This window comes from Alligator sinensis, unplaced genomic scaffold (assembly GCF_000455745.1).
Source record: "Alligator sinensis unplaced genomic scaffold, ASM45574v1 scaffold797_1, whole genome shotgun sequence".
In the NCBI taxonomy this organism is placed as follows: domain Eukaryota; kingdom Metazoa; phylum Chordata; order Crocodylia; family Alligatoridae; genus Alligator; species Alligator sinensis.
In genome coordinates, this window is record NW_005842839.1 from 342793 (window position 1) to 359967 (window position 17175).

Here is a 17175-nt window from a genome sequence, read left to right on the forward strand (position 1 = left end):
GCAGCATCTCAGGTAGCCAAACTTCCAGACAGCCCTTCTTTCCTCTCAAGTAGGACCTGCTTCTTCTCTAGCATATCTGTTAAGGTGTGCTCTTACTGTGCTACTCTATGAGTGTGTGTGTGTGTGTGTGTGTGTGTGTGTGTGTACTTGTGTTCAGGTGTGCCCTTCCTGCCACTGGGGCTTCTGCACAACACGGCAGTGTGCCCCAGTGAGGCTTGCTACTCTCCTACAGTCTCGGCCCCAGTCCACCACTTTACATGACAACAGGTAAAATAACTTAGCTGACTCAACACCGGTACCATCAGCAGCAGCATCAAAGGTACCCAAACAGAACTGTCACAGAGCCTTTCTTTTTTAAAGGAATTCACAGCAAGAAGTAAAGATGTTGTATTGGATATATGATGTTACACATGGTGTAACATGAGACTCCCCAGGTACCTCTGCACTTTTACCTGCATGGCTACATCCCCCTTTCCCACCCCCTGATGCCTCCATTTCCATTTTCACTGACTAGATTTCTTGCCTGCATTGAGTGTCAGGCCAGCCTCATGCTTCTTTACTATTCCTTCCACCCAGGAAGAGCACATATTGTTACATACACACCAACTCAACTGCAGGTACTTCCTCAGCCTGGTTTTGCAACCGAAAAGCTGGCATCCTTGGCAGCTAAGCTGAGCTCACCGGGAGCCTCACAACTGCACTGCAAGCAGCAAGCATCAGGCCTATCAAAGATCTGGGCATTGCCCAGCCAGGACTGTGTGTGTGCATGTGTTAGCTGGAGGTTATGGAGCCTCCTACCTGCCTTTCACCAGGGGATCATTGGTCCTGGTATTTATGGGGCTGCTGCGCTGCCAGCAGTCCCACCAGGCCTCCCTACCCTGGCAGGGTGCAGTTTTAGTGGTCATGCCCAGGACCTGGGGCCTCCTCATTCCCATATCTCCAAGTTCATCCTGGAAGGGGAATGAGCTCAGCAGGGACATGTTCTTCCCCTGCTGGGTAGTGATACAGTTAGTGCTGCCTCCAGCTGAGAGTGGGGCAGCTTGGCTTTTCAAAACCTCCAAAAAGGAAATTGGTGCAGAGTGAGGAGGGTGGCACTCAGTCCATCTGCAGGTGGAGCTTGGGGAATCCCAGCACCGGGAGGTTCACCTTTAGGAACACCAGCTGCTCCACCAAAGCAGAATCCAAGCAGGTGTGGTGTGTTGTCACAAGATTCCCAGCAATACTGAACACCCTCTCGCTTGGCACACTAGTCAATGGACAGGACAGATGTTGCCAGGCAACTGTGGCCAGATCCTGCCACATCTGGATGCAGCTTTCCCAGTAGGCCAAGGGGTCAGAGTCCAGTGGCTCCCCATCCCCAGAGAGATAGGTAGCCACCATAACCTCAGAGCTACCTGCCCAAGTTGGGGTCTGGTGCATTTTGACCCCAGCATTGAAGCAATGTCTATGGCTCACAATGGCAGTGGCTGGCGTGGAGGACACTGGCTGGTGCTGGAAGTGCTGGCACAGGAAAGTTGATCCCCCTCTTCCACATCCCCTCACCTCTGCACTTTGGGCTCCCTGACTTTCTTGACCAGCACCTGCATCCAGTGATCGGGGGTTTTGGTGCTGCCAGTGCACATGCTCCCCTTCACCCTTGGGTCACACATGCCTGCCATCATGTGGACCGTACTGAACCGCAAGGGATCCAGCCATCTCCTGATGCCCTCCTTCAGCCACCTCCCCAATGCCTGCACATCTGGTGACAGCGGCCTTCCCCAACCAGAAACACTGATCCCCTGGAACCTCTCCATTTGGCTCTCAAGTTCTCTCGCTATGGGGATCACCTGGCTGAGGAGGGCATTGCCAGTGCTACGGGTCTCGTTGGCCTCCAGGATGGGCTTGAGAACCACCAAGATCTGGGAGGTGGTACCCCACTCAGCTCTGTTCAGGAGGCCGCTGATCCCAGTCTCACTAAGCAAGGCCATCTCATGGATGGCCTTCTGTTGCTGCACCAGTCTTTCGAGCATCAGGTATGTGGAGTTCCACCAAGTCTAAACATCCTGCATGATTTTGTGCTGCAGGATGTTCAGCTCTGCCTGTTTCTCCCATAGCATCTTGCCCCATGATGCTGCTGTGGAAGTAGCCCACCACCTTCCTGCATTTTGAAATCACTTGGCTTGTAGCAGTAGTTGTGGCAGCACCATCACCAGAAGCCCTGTCCCCCTCCAAAGCACCCCTCACTATGAGGAGCAGCCTGTGTGCCACACAGCAGATGCCAACAAAGTTGGCATCATGGACAGCCTTCACCATATTGGCCCCATTGTCAGTGACCATGAACTCACGAGTGAGCTCGACCTGCCCAACGAGCCACCCCTGCACCATGTGGTTCAACACCCCCATGATCTCCCTTGCTGTGTGGGGACTCAACCAGCACCTTGGCTTGCAGTAGAGCCCACAGACATCCCGACTGATCACACCAGTGCCCTGTGTGGGGGAGGTAGGTGTGATTGACACCCCAGCTGCTCCAGATGTTGGAGGTGAAGTGCAAAGCCAGCTGCAGCCCTGCCTTGTGCAGCTCCTCCCTCAAGTACTCCCTGCATGCCTCTTAGAAGCAGGGCACCACCATCCTGCTAATGGTGGTGCATGCGGGCACTTTGTAAGATGGGGCCAGAAGTGCTAAGAGCCACCTGAACCCTGGCCGCTCAACTAGGGAGAAGGGCTGGCTATCCAGAGCAAGCATCTCCCCAATGCTCTGGGTGATCTCGCTTGCCTTTGCAACTCGCCCCCCTCTGCCTGCAGCTTTCCCCCTCTGATCCAAGCTGGCCTGCCTCTGGTTTGGGGGAAGAGGGCTTTGGAGTGAGTGGGGGACTTCTCTTTTGGCACGCTCACACTGGTGTCAGGCTGAGCAGCAAGAAGGGCAAGGGGGTGCTGCCTCCTGAGATGCAGCAAGATCACCGTGGTAGAAAAGTGTTTCCTGTCCTTGTCCCAGCTGATTTGCCTTCGGCATTGCTGGCAGATGGCAAACCTGGAATCATCTGCCAGCTCAGAATGCTCCCATGCTATGCTACTGACCTGCTTCTGGGTTGAGGGTGAGGATGCTGCCTTATCCCACTCCTCAGCAGGCTGAGGCTCAACAGCAGGAGCTGCCTCAGCTGAGCCACTTGCCTTCACAACCTCAACCTCCTCCGAGGTGTTGCTTTCCAGAGAAGACTTGCATGTGGGGGAAATTTGAGGGGTGTGGAGCACAAACTCTGATTCCCCCTTGGCCCCCAGAATCACTTGAGCCAGCATGCTCAGCCCCTATGGTTCCAGCTCCAGCTCCTCCTCTGGCAGTGGGAGGCTCATGCTGACAGATGACATTGGGGTGGAGGAGACAGTGATTCCACTGCTGGTGCTTATTTCTGGACTGAGGGGAGGTGGTGCAGGTGCACGGATGTCAGCTGCAGACACTGCTCCCACCTCCTTGCTTCCACTGGCAGCAGAAGCATCATGGCCACTTAGGAAGAGAATGCATCTGTTCGGGGGTGGCACTTGCATCTCTAGCTCTCCCTCTACTGCCAGAAAACCTGGCACCTACCTTTCCAGCACACTCCATATTAATCTTTCCTGTGCGGCAAAAGGTGTGTGTGTCACTCCTTTTGTGTTGTATGTTTTATTCCCTCTGTGTGGCATGTGTGCACTGGACTCTTCTTTGATTGTTTGATTCAGTAATAGTAAGTATTAAAAACTATGTAAAAAACGTGTGTTGTCTGTCTGTCGTCTTCTTCACTGTGATGTATTTATTTACTATGAATTAAGAATGTGAAGTGTGACTCTGTTTTCTGTTTTATTCCCTCTGTGTTGCATGCATGCAGTGGACTCTGCTTTGATTATTAATAAACTATATATGGTGTCTTCTTCTGTGATGTTTTATTAACATGAATGTGTGACTACTACTGTACTTCTTGTTCTTCTTCTGTGTTGTAATATGCACCTAAAATGATTTATCTCCTTCTTCTAAGACCCTGACTTCTGTGTTGTCTTCAGTCTCTATGTAAACTAAATATAATAATATTAATAACTACTAAATATAATCTAACTCTCTTCTTCTCCTATGAATATCTGATTTTTCTTCTTCCATGTGTGTATATTATAAGTGTGCATGTGCAATCTGTGTGCCTCCCTGCACAGTGATGTATCATGCTGGCAGGGAGAACACTGAGTTTTCTTTTTTCAAAGTTTGCAACAACAACAAAAAGAGAGTAAATATAAGTTGAAATAAATTAATTAGATAGTATTAAGAGATTCTAAGCTAAACTAAGCCAAAACCTTCCCAATCCTTTCTAACAACAAAAAGGAGCAGGTAAGTATCAACTGCTTACTATGAAGCAAGCCAGGCAGGGCACAGTACCTTTCTGATGCTGTTCCTCAGACAGAACCAGCTTACAAAAAGCACAGGAAGCTTGCACACAGAAGCTTTTGTGCTGTTTCTATGTACCTCCCCCCAGACACTGTAATTGGAAAGGCAGTCAGAGAGAAATCATGCTCACTGGCCACCTAGACATGTCAGTCTTTCCCCTCCCTCCGTGCTCCTCCTCCCCTCCCCCCCTGCTCCTCCTCCCTCTTCTAAGTTTCTGTTTCCCATACAGACAGCCCTCCAAATCTCTGAATCACTGAATCTTTTCTGAAGCTCTGAATCAATTTGGAAAGCCCAAAGCAGCCATTAATTCAATTCGGACATGCTGATTTGGCCTTCAAATCATCCAAATCTTTTCTGAATCCGAATCGTGGTCTGAAGCTTCGCACAGCACTAATACTTAAGCCATGATGTATGTAACCAAAAGACCGTGCATTTTGATGAAGTCAACTCAGCAACTCAGTTCAACAGCAACAAGGTGATTGGATGAGTGTGTTGTCAGAGGCTGGATAAAAAGGCAGTGAAGACCAGGCCCCGACAACGTTATATGCCACATCAACTTGGGAGAAAAATACTGGCATCCCTCCCATGAGATCATCTTGTCCAGAGTCACTGCGACTGGCCATTGTGACTGAACTTGAGCACCAGTGGATTGGCCTGTGTGTATGTGTGTGAGTATAAATGGTTTTACATAAAGCATTGCTTTTCCCCACTTGATCTGTGTGTGTCACTCAATAAAGATCTTGGTTGCTGAACCCCTGGATTGGTCTTTCATCCAACAGCCTGATCCTTTCAGGCACACAACAGGGCACAGGTGTTGCTAATTATTGAATCAGTGTCCTGGCATCCTGCTGCCTGTAATTTGCAGGCTGGGGACCTGCACCTACTGTACTTTGTAGCCTCATAGCACTGCTTCTTACTAAGTAACAGGAGTTTATAGTGGCTACTATTTATACCCTCACATCATGATGTCATGGCTCTGATTGAACTTTCTCTAAATATTTAGAATTTTGTTTTTTGCCCCATATCCTTGGATTGGTCACTGGGCAGGTTTCAAACACAGTTTCTGGCTGTAGCCTCTCCAGAACATTTCTAGGCCAAACTCTTTTAGAAACCCACGTTGTTTGGGTTCATTCCATGTGCCAATAGCCTCAAGTACCTCAAAATACAACTGATCCCAAAAGATACCCATGGTTGTTTATTTATTCAATTTTCCATGGGCACTCTGTCTTTTTAATTTATTCCTTCAAGGACATGTGATAGTTGTACCAGAGAGACAGAGACTTTAGAAAAAGATTTTCAGCAGTTGGGGGTGGTGACCTGGGATTTCATATGCAGAAACTGAGAAATTTAACTCAAAGAAGGGGGTCTTTCCTTTAGTTAGGGATATGGGGCAAGCACTGCCATTCCTAATGCTCACAGGAATTAATTTTAGAATTTAAGTAAAGCTATTATAAAAGCTGTGTTCTGCATTCACAAGCTTTCCCCTATAATGACTGACAATGTCATCTGTCTAGGGGAAAGTAGCTGTTCTGCAGTCATAAAACAGTGTTTTTCAACCTTTTTAGACTTAAGGCACCCCTCAGTAGAGTCAAAGCACCCCTTACAAATGCCAACTCCTACTTTTCATTCATTTTTTGACTATGGAAAAATACTACCTCAATTTTTCCATTGCAAAGCACTCAAAAACACCATGGCTAAAAAAGTCAAAAAGCCCAAATCTGAATTAATTCAATCTATGCAGGATAGTCTAAACTGCATAGATTGAACTGAGAAACAAATTAACAGACTTTAACTTTTGATTCCAGAAATGCAGTCACATGCCTGCAGTGGCTCAGGCCAGAAACTGGGGGCATTAAAGCATGCCTTCCCTTCCCTTCCCTTTGACAGTGGCCGGCAGGCTGAAGGAAAGCAGGGAGAGAAGCCCTCCAAGGCTTTCTCCCCCCACTGCTTGAGCTTAGGGGGGACATGGCCAAGCCATGGCAAACTGATTCAGTATAATAGGGGAAGTTAAACCCCAACCCTGGCCTACATGGACCCCAGCCAGGGCATACCAGGGGAGCTGCCCCTACCAGACTTTTCCCCTGCTCCCCTTATCCCTGACCCCAGCCTGGGCCAGCACGCAGAGCAGAAAAAGGGGTTTAAACACCGACTCCCATGGTACCCCAGCACGGGTGAAGCAGACCCTGACAGGCTTTTCCCCTGCTCCACAATTGAGTAGGGGGGGCGGGGGGCATGGCCAGACACTGGACTGGGCCAGCACACTGAAGTGGAGGGTAGGGAGGGGTGTTTAACCCCCCTTCCCCACATACATGGAACCCCAGCCAAGGTCTGCCTTGCAGGGGCAGAGCAGACCCTTACAGACTTTTCCCCAATGCCTACTGGAGACCCCTCCCCATCCTGCATGGAAGCCCAGCTGAGGTCAGCAGGGGTAGAGCAGCAGGGCACCACTTCCTTCCCTCTGCCTTAGTGTGCCAGCCTGGGCCAGTGTCTAGCCACACACACCCTCCATCCACTCAAGCAGAGAGTGGGGAAAAACTTGTCAGGGGCTTCTCCACCCCTGCCAGGCAGACCCCAGCTGAAGACTCATGTGGACAGAGTGATGACACTGGATTTATGACTCAGATACCTTGTTCCAGGTGGGCCCAAACCTTCATACTGACCACAACTTCTCCATTTAATAATAGGATACACAGTGACAGCAGATAAGAATAATGCAAACAATTCTGTATCTACCAGTCCTAGAGCTGTCATCAAAGAAGATACATCAGGCCAGTACACAAGCTTCACTGTGAGGTTCTCTCTTGAATGTCAGATGTCAGCAGCCTGAAGGTCAGAGACCAAGGCCCACCTCCCCCCCCCCACCAATGGGGTGGGTGATATGAGCTGGTGATATGCCCTCTGTCCATGGTGGCCTCAGGTTCCCCACTTGGGGATCCTTTGCTGCTCTGAAATCTCTCTTTTTGTATTCTTTTTTCCTCTGTGATGACTCTTTATCTTTTGGCATTGCTAATTGGTTTCTCTGTGGTCATCATACTGCCCACTTTCTGTCCCATCAGCATATTCCTTTGTTTCATAAACCCATCACATGCACACATCGTAATTAGTTATTTCTGGTTTCTCCTAATTTGGTCTGTTCCCCAGAACCAAAAATCTCAATGGCTCTGCAGTTGAGCACTGTAAAGTAATGCCAACTCATCTCATGTTATAGAATACTATGGGACATGTCTTCAATTTCCCAGCCTGTGCATCTGCTTGCTGCTTACCTGTGTCAGACACAGTGGGCTGTGAAGGCACAAACAGACTTTTAGAACTAATTAACCCTTGCTGTTGCCCTGGACCATTATTCTAATGCATATCTACTTTACCTACAAGCCAGTTCCCAATAGCAAACCTCTAATTTCCATTTTCTACCCATCACGGGGGAGGAGGTTTAAACTATCCCTCTCTCCCCTTCCCTCCATCCTCACATGCTGATCCAGGCCAGCATCTGGCCACATCCCCCCACTTATGCAGGGAACAGGGGAAAAGCCTGTCAGGGGCTTAAAGCCAACTCCCTGCACCTCATTCTGCCAGCCCAACCCAGGGTCTGGCCATGTCCCACCCTGCACTCAAGCAGCAAGCAGGGAAAGTCTGTCAGGGGCTGCTCCGCCCACACCAGAAAGACCCTGCCTAGGGTCCAGAGCCACATTTTCCACCCCTACCCCCTTCTCAGCCAAGCAAAGCAGTGATAGTGCTCCTGCTAGGGAGTGGAGGGGTGGGGCCAACCCCACTCTGCTGGAGCAGAGAGCTCATCCCAGGGCTGCAAACCTGGGATGCTGGGGGAACTGTGTGTTAACTTGAACTAGGAAAGGGTTTGGGACAAAAGTTCCGTAAACTGATTTGATCTAAATCAGTTCAGTCTGATACTACATCCAAACAGATTTATCTTCAACCAGTTTTGGCCATTTTGAAAGTGGTTTAAGTGTACTGAACTTCTGTTGTGTTATAGATTTGAAACAGTTTCTGATCACTTAAACAGGTTTATATATAAATTCTGTCCCTAGCCCACAAGTAAGAATTGTTTTTTAAACTGCAAACTCTTATTTGAAATTGCTGGGTTTATCTTCTGAATCATGTTTACACACACAACATTGTGTGGCATCCTACAAACTACTGAAAGGATCTGAAGTCACCCTCATAGACAATCGCTGTCTTAAATGAAATATTCTCCTTTATTAATTAGGACACAACTGATGCCACACTTTGAATACTGAAACAGAAGTACTGTGAAAGCTCTCTCATGAGAAACCCAAAAGGAGAGTATAAGATCACTTTTCAAAATCAGTCCGTGATCATCATGCTTTGTATTTTTTTACTGACTTAAAGTAATGTTTCCTTTGAAAAATTACATTTTATCCTTATTTTTTTATGAAAAAATAGCAAGTTTTCCTCCAAAGTAACTCTGCAAGATTATTTTTAAATTTTTGCTTTGAATTTTTATCACTTATCTTATTGCATAGCTGTGGAAAGTCTGCTAAGAGCACAAAAGATCATTCAAATAATTATTTCACATTCCCACTGTATTAAGAAGTCTTAGCAGAAGAAACGTCTTTCATTTTTTACTTTATATTTTCTCCTGTGTGTGGAGAGTGAGGGAGAAGGGACAGAAAAAAATTAAAACTGAGGACATTTTCTTTTATTTTGACAAAAGTTAATATTTCACTGCTGCTTTTACAAAACATTTAATCTGAAATGAATTTTTATTAACATTTGATTAAACTGGATTTTCAATGAGAAAATTGTCAAATATTTCTCCCAGCCATATATCCATCACAGTTCTGTTCAGAATACTGGTTAACTTAAAGTTTTATCTTTTTTTTTTTTTTAGGGTGTGGCTTCACTTCTGGGGAAGAATTGCAGTAAGGAGTGCTAGAACTCATTAAATAATGTAATGAGGCATCACATCCATCCTGTTAGAGATGCAGTTTCCCTCACAGCCTAGCATAGTAGGCCAATAAGTGGACTTTTAATCCTGACCTCAGTGAGGATATTTTTAGTTATACCAAGCCCTTGCTGTTTTTTATGAAGCCTTACCAACCTATGATGCCATAGTCACAATGAAGTGTTTAAATATTCATTCTTACTAAAATCCCAGCTAACTGGCTCAACTAACTTATAGGGCAAGATAGAGCTACTGCTTTTTGCAAATCAGGAATGAAGCAGATTGTCTTGTACTAACCTTATTTTAGCACAGGTTAGGCTCAGGTGCATAATAATGTAGTACTGCTATACAATAGGCCTGTGCAAAGCAGCAAATATTTGCTTCAGATTTGGATTTGGCCAATTCGGAGGGACAGTGATTCTAATTTGAATCACTGTCCTGATTCAATTCAGCCAATTCAGATTTGGAGATTCAGCGCCAATTTGGAGATTTGGCCATAGACTATACAGGCTGTCCTCAGCGACACTGGACACAACTGCCTCCAGCTGGTAAGTCTGTTGGGATGAGGGGAGCAGGGAGGGAAGGGTTGTGTGGGGGCCAGATAAATGCCCCGCCAGCAAGGGAGGGATTGGGGCTGGGGCTGGGGCAAGCTGGGGCTGGGGCACAGGACTCACGGAGTGGGGGCTCCCACCACTGCATGCCGGTGCACACCACTGGTCCAGGAGCTGCTTTTCTGGTGGCTCATCTGGAAGTTCTCACCACCGGTCTGAGAGGGCATGAGAGCGGGTGTGTGCCCCTGGATCTGCATGGGATGGGATGGGCTGGGCTGGGCTGGGCTATGCTCTGGGAGACTAGCCTCATCCACCCACTGGCCAGCTGTGCTCCACAGGGTGGGTGGAGCCAGGTCTGTGCTCTGGGTTGCAAGCCCCCACTGCCAGGCTGTGCTCTGCAGGGCAGGTGGAATCAGGTCTGTGCTCCAGGCTGCGGCTGGGGCTAGCCACCCAGAGTGCAGCCCTGGCTCCACCCACCCTGCAGAGTGCAGCCTGGTGACAGGCAGCTAGGGCTAGCCTCCCAGAGCACAGCCCTGGCTCTGCCTGTCTTACAGAGTACAGCCTGGCAGCAGGGGCTTGCCACCCAAAGCACAGCCTCCACCCACCCCACAGAGCATAGCCTGGTGGCAGGTTGTTCAGGCTAACCTCCCAGAGTGCAACCCTGGCTCTGCCCACCCTGCAGAGAGCAGCCCAGCAGCGGGGGCTTGCCACCTAGGGTGCATCCCTGGTTTCACCTGTCCCGCAGAGTGCAGCCTGGCAGCGGACAGCTGGGGCTAGCCTCCTAGGGTGCAGCCCTGGGTCCACCCACCCCACTGAGCACAGCCTGTCAGTGGGGGCTTCCTGTTCGGTGCGCAACCCTGGCTCCACCCACCCCGTGAAGCACAGCCTGGTGGCAGGAAGCTGGGGCTAGCCTCCCAGAATGCAGCCCTGGCTCCAGCCACCCCACAGAGCACAGTCTGGTGGCAGGTGACTGGGTCTAGCCTCCCAGAGCACAGCCCAGCCCAGCCTAGCCTGCCTCATGCAGATCCAGGGGCAAGTGCCCACTCCCATGCCCTCCTGGGCCAGCAACGAGAGCCACTGGAGGAGTAACTTAAAGAGCAGCTCCCAGACTGGTGGTGCACAGTGATGTGCAGTGGTGGGAGCACCCCTCTCTGAGTCCCATGGCCCCCCCGCTCCGGATGGGCAGCTTGTCCCAGCCCCAGCCCCAATCCCTCCCCTGCTGTGGGGGCATTGATCTGCCTCCCCCCTCCATGCCCCTTCCCTCCCCCCTCTTCCCACCACAACAGACTTACCAGCTGAACCTGGAAAAAGGGTCACAATTTTCAAAGGTCATAAGACTCGTTTGTCTTAATTCAAACCATCATATGTTGAGGACTGCCTTTATGGAAGATAACTCCCTCCCCCTCCCTCTTTTCAATTTCTGTTTGCTGCAAGCCTTCTGAATCTCCAAATCTCTCCATATCACTCTGAATCAATTCAAAGTCTTCCAATTTGATTTGGACCCTTTAATGGGTCTCCCAATTCAATTCAGATTTGGAGATTTGACCGCTGATTTGGGTTAAATCTCCTCCAAATGAAATTAGCTACCAAAGTTTCACACAGCCCTACTAGACAATCCACAACTAGCAACAGAGTATACAGTGCACGTTCCAAATCCCCTCTTGCTGTCATGCTACACACTGCTTTGTTTACCTCCCAACACCTTTCTCTTTGTAGCAGCTAGGGCTGTGCGAGTCGGCAGCGATCCAATCCAGCTTCAGATCTGGGTGCTTCACATGGACATGATCCAATTCAGAGCTCAGGACCGGGTTTCTTCCTCGATCTGGGCAAAGCAGCTCTGAAGCTTCAGAGCCACCTCGGCGATCCAGCCATAGGGTATAATGGGGAATCAATGGAAGATCTATAACTTTGTTGTTTCGTGTCCAATTTTGATGAATCTTGCAGGAATGGTAGCCTTTGCTGAGAGCATAATGTCTGCCATGTTTCAAGAAGATGGGTGCAGAGGTTGGGGGGAAACTGTACCCCAAATTCTTAAAAGCAAAATTCATGTCACGGCTGTGTGTTACAACATAGGGGTCTGGAAACTGGAGGGATGGTAGCTCCTACTGAGTCCACAATGCCTGTCAAGTTTCAAGAAGATCAGTACAGAGGCTGAGGATGAACTGCACCCCAAATTCTTGAAAGCAAAGCTCCTGTCATGTCTATGTGTTACAACACAGGGGATTGAAAACTGCAGGGCTGGTGGCTCATACCAAGGCCACAATGCCTTCCAGTACTGTGTGTCCTACAGCAGGCCTGAGTGAGTGCTGGCCCCTGCCAGGCCACGAAGCTTGCCTGCCAGCTGTGTGTGTCTCACTGTGGGAGTCTGTTTTTTGGGGCCCTGCACCCCAAGCTGCTGACAGGCAAAACTCATGATGTGGGTGGGTGACATTGTGTGCGTGTTAAGGTGCACCCTTCCTGGCGATGGGGCCACTGCACAACATGGCAGTGTGCCCCACTGAGGTCTCCTCCTCCCCTACAGTTTCACACCCAGTCCTCCACTTTGTGTGACAAAAGGTACAATAACTTGGCTGGCTCATCACCAGTAGCTTCAGCAGCAGCATCAAAGGTACCCACACGGAACTGTCACAGAGCCTGTCATTTTATAAAAGAATTGACAGCAAGAAGTAAAGCTGTTGTGTTGTGTTGGACATATGATATTATTCATGGTGTATGATGGCTTATCTTGTGTTTTTATGTCTATGTGTTTATTATGGAAAAAAAAAAGGAGTACTTAAAAAAATGTATCTTTGGAAGCTTTAGGGTTGAAAACCCCTTTGTCAGGCTGAGGAAGTACCTGCAGTTGGTCCTGGATGGAAGGAATAGTAAAGAAGCCAAAGGCCAGCCTGGCATGCAGTGCAGGAAAGAAAGCCAGTTAGTGAAAATGGAAATGGAGGTCACAGAGTGAGGGACAGGCTGTGTGGGGGGGATGGGGCTGCAGCAGGTAAAAGTGGAGAGATACCTGGGGAGTAAATTGTCCAGCAGGTTGTAGTATGTCAGAATACCAATGTTTATATCGAGTCCATGAGTTTCTGTACCTACTACGTAGGAGGCTGATGAAGTGCAGTTCATAGGCCCAGCTCTGAAAAGTGGTTTGTATATTCAAACAAGCACCTAACCTCATCACCAGAACTGAAGCCAACTTCCTACAGCTCAAAACACAAAACCTGCCACCTATCTCCAGTACCCCCACAGACTGCACACCAGAATCTATCAAAGACAACAAAACCCAACTACCTGTGGGGGCACATTCCTCACCAAAAAAACACTCTGCCTCCAGTCTCTCAGGCCTGATCCTGAGAGGGAAAAAATTACACTGATTTACAGTCAGGGCAGCTAGGATCTGGAACAAACTTCCAAGGGAAGTGGTGATGGCTCCTACCCTGGGGGTCTTTAAGAAGAGGATTCACATCTACCTGGCAGGGGTCATTTGAGCCCAGTTTTCTCTCCTGCCCGGGGCAGGGGGTTGGACTTGATGATCTACAAGGTCCTTTCCAACCCTTCTTCTATGAATCTATGAATCAATGCAAACCACTTTTCAGAGCTGGGCCTATGAACGGCACTTCATCAGCCTCCTAGGTAGTAGGTTCAGAAACTCATGGACTCAATAGACACAGTGGAGTTCTCACACACTGTGACCGACCGGACATCTGACACCCCACGCAACTCTGCACTTTTACCTGTGCTGCTACATCCCCCTTTCCTCCCTACCCCACACCCCAGCCTGTCCCTCACCCCCTGATGCCTCCATTTCCATTTTAAGTGACTGGCTTTCGTTACCGCACTGCATGCCAGGCCAGCCTCTGGCTTCTTTACTATTCCTTCCACTCAGGACCAACTGCAGGTACTTCCTCAGCCTGACAAAGGGGTTTTCAACCCTAAAGCTTCCAAAGATACATTTTTTTAAGTACTCCTTTTTTTTTTCCATAATAAACACATAGACATAAAAACACAAGATAAGCCATCATACACCATGAATAAACAGATCTGGGTGTTCCATCAGCCAGGACTTTGTGCGTAGGTGCATTAGCTGGAGGTTATGGCACCTTCTACCTGCCTTTCACCAGGGGATCATTGGTCCTAGCATTTATGGGGCTGCTGCACCACCAGCAGTCCCACCAGGCCTCCCTTCCCTGGCAGGGTGCAGTTTTAGTGGTCATGCCCAGGACCTGGGGTCTCCTCCTTCCCCATAGCCCGAATCCCATACCTCCAAGTTTGTTCTGGCAGGGGAATGAGCTCAGCAGGGACATGTTCCTCTCCTGCTGGCTGGTGATGCAGTTATTGCCCCCTCCAGCTGAGAGTGGGGCATTACTTGGCTTTTCAAAACCTCCAAAAAGGAAATGAGTGCAGACAGAGTGAGGAGGGTGGCACTCAGTCCATTGGCAGGTGGAGTTAGGGGAACCCCAGCAGTGGGAGGTTCACCTTTAGGAACACCAGCTGCTCCACCAACGTAGGATCCAAGCAGGTGCGGTGGGGTGTCACAGCAAGCCCAATGATGCTGAACACCCTCTCACTTGGAACACTAATTGGTGGACAGGACAGATGTTGCTGGGCAACCATGGCCTGATCCTGCCACATCTGGCTGCAGCTTGCCAAGTAGGTCAAGAGGTCACATTCCAGAGGCTCCACATCCTTAGGGAGATAGGTAGCCACCAAAGCCTCGTTGCTACCTGCCCGAGGCTGGGATGTGGTGCATTTGGACCACAGCATTGAAGCCATGCCCATGGCCCACATTGGCAGTGGCTGGCATGGAGGAGACTGGCTGGTGCTGGTGCTCGTGCTAGTGCTGGGAGTGCTGGGAAGGGAAAGTGGATCTCCATCTTCCACACCCCCTCGCCTCTGCACTTCGGCCTCCCTGACTTTGTTCACCAGCACCTGCGTCCAGTGATCAAGGGTTTGGGGGCTGCCAGTACACATGCTCCCCTTCACCCTTGGGTCACACATGCCTGCCATCATGTGAACCGTACTGGACTGCAAGGGATCCAGACATCTCCTGATATCCTCTTTCAGCCTCCTCACCAGTGCCTGCACGTCTGGTGACAGAGGCCTGCCCCAGCCAGAAACACTGATCCCCTGGAACTTCTCCATTTGGTTCTCCAGTTCCCTCACTAGGGGGATCACCTAGCTGAGGAGGGCATCACCAGCACTAAGGGTCTCAGCAGCCACGAGGAAGGGCTTAAGGACTACTAAGATCTGGGAGGTGGTACCCCACTTATCTCTGTTCAGGGTGGCGTTGATCCTTATCTCCCCAAGCATGGCCATCTCATGGATGGCCTTCTCTTGCTCCATCAGCCTCTGGAGAATCAGTTTTATGGAGGTCCACTGAGTCTCCACATCCTGTATGATTCTGTGCTGTGGGAAGCTGAGCTCTGCCCGTTTCTCTTGCAGCATCTTGCCCCACTTGCATCTTCTTTCTGGCTCTCACAATATTGTGTATCTGTGAATGAAATTATTTGCGTGTCTATTCCTGTGTCTTTTCTGGCTCACACAATATTGTGTATCCTGTGTTGTCTGTTAATGAAATTTTCCGTGACTATTCCTGTATCTTGTTTCTGGCTCATGAGATATTGTGTATCCGGTTTTGTGCTGTGAATGATATTATTTCTGAGTATAGTCCTGTATCTTCTTTCTGGCTCTTATGAAATTGTGTATCCGGTGTTGTGCTGTGAATGAATTTATTTTGGTGTCTATTCCTGTGTCTTTTCTGGCTCACACGATATTGTGTATAGGGTGTTATCTGTGAATGAAATTATTTGTATGTCTACTCCTGTGTCTTTTCTGACTAACCTGATTTTGTGTCTATTCCTGTGTCTTTTCTGGCTCTCATGGTATTGTGTTGTGAATAAAATTATTTACATGTCTATTCCTGCATATTCTTTCTGGCTCTAATGATACTGTGTACCCAGAATTGTGCTGTGAACAAAATTATGTGTGTGTCTATTCCTGTGTCTTTTCTAAATCACACAATAACGCGTTTCCAGTGTTGTACTGTGATGGAAATTATTTACATGTCTATTCCTGTATCTTATTTCCGGCTCTTATGACATTGTTTTGTGCGGTGTTGTGCTGTGAGTAAAGTATTTGGATGTGTATTCCTGTGTCTTTTCTGGCTCTCATGATATTGTGAATCCAGTGTTGTGCTGTGAATGAAATTATTGCTGTGTGTATTCCTGTGTCTTCTCTTTGGCTCTCATGATATAGTTCCATCTAGTGTTGTGCTGTGAACCAAATTATTTGCGTGTCTATTCCTGTATCTTCTTTCTGGTTCTCATGATTTTCTGTATCCAATGTTGTGCTGTAAATGAAATTATTTGCCTCCCTATTCCTGTATCTTCTTTCTGGTTCTTACAATATTGTGTATCTGGTGTTGTGCTGTGAATCAAATTATTTGCCTGTCTATTCCTGTATCTTCTTTCTGGCTCTCATGATATTGTTTATCCAGTGATGTGCTCTGAATGACATAATTTGTGTGTCTATTCCTGTGTCTTCTCTCTGGCTCTCACAATATTGTTCTATCGTGTTGTGCTGTGAATGAAATTATTTGCATGTCAATTCCTGTATCTTCTTTCTGGCTGTCATGATATTGTGTATCCAGTGGTAAGCTCCGAATGAAATTATTTGTGTGTCTATTCCTGTGTCTTCTCTCTGGCTCTCACGATATTGTTTTATCCAGTATTGTGCTGTGAATCAAATTATTTAGGTGTCTATTCCTGTATCCTCTTTCTGGTTCTCATGATATTGTGTATCCAATGTTGTGCTGTGGATTAAATTATTTGCATCTCTATTCCTGTATCTTCTTTCTGGTTCTTACAATATTGTTTATCTGGTGTTGTGCTGTGAATGAAATTACGTGTGCGCTATTCCTGTGTTTTCTCTCTGGCTCTCACGACATTGTTCTATCCAGGTTGTGCTGTTAATGAAATTATTTACGTGTCTACTCCTTTGTCTTCTCTCCAGCTCTCACAACATTGTTCTATCCAGTGTTGTGCTGTGTGTCACGGCGGGGTCCTTTAGGAGGGCCGTGATCTCCTTAAGGCCCTCTCTCCGTGCCAGTTCGGCCCAAGGGCACCCTCAATTCTTGCCCGCCATGTCTTTGCTGTTGAATAAGGTTGGGAGGCTGCCTTATGACTCCCTGGGCACGGATAGCTGGGACCTCTGTCCCCGTATGTTCTCGGACCCCCTGGGGGTCTCCCGGTATAATGGGTGCTCCTCAGGCACCCTAGCCTTATGGGCTACGCGTGGCTCCTACCACCCCTAATACCACGCCCCAAGCCTCGCTGATG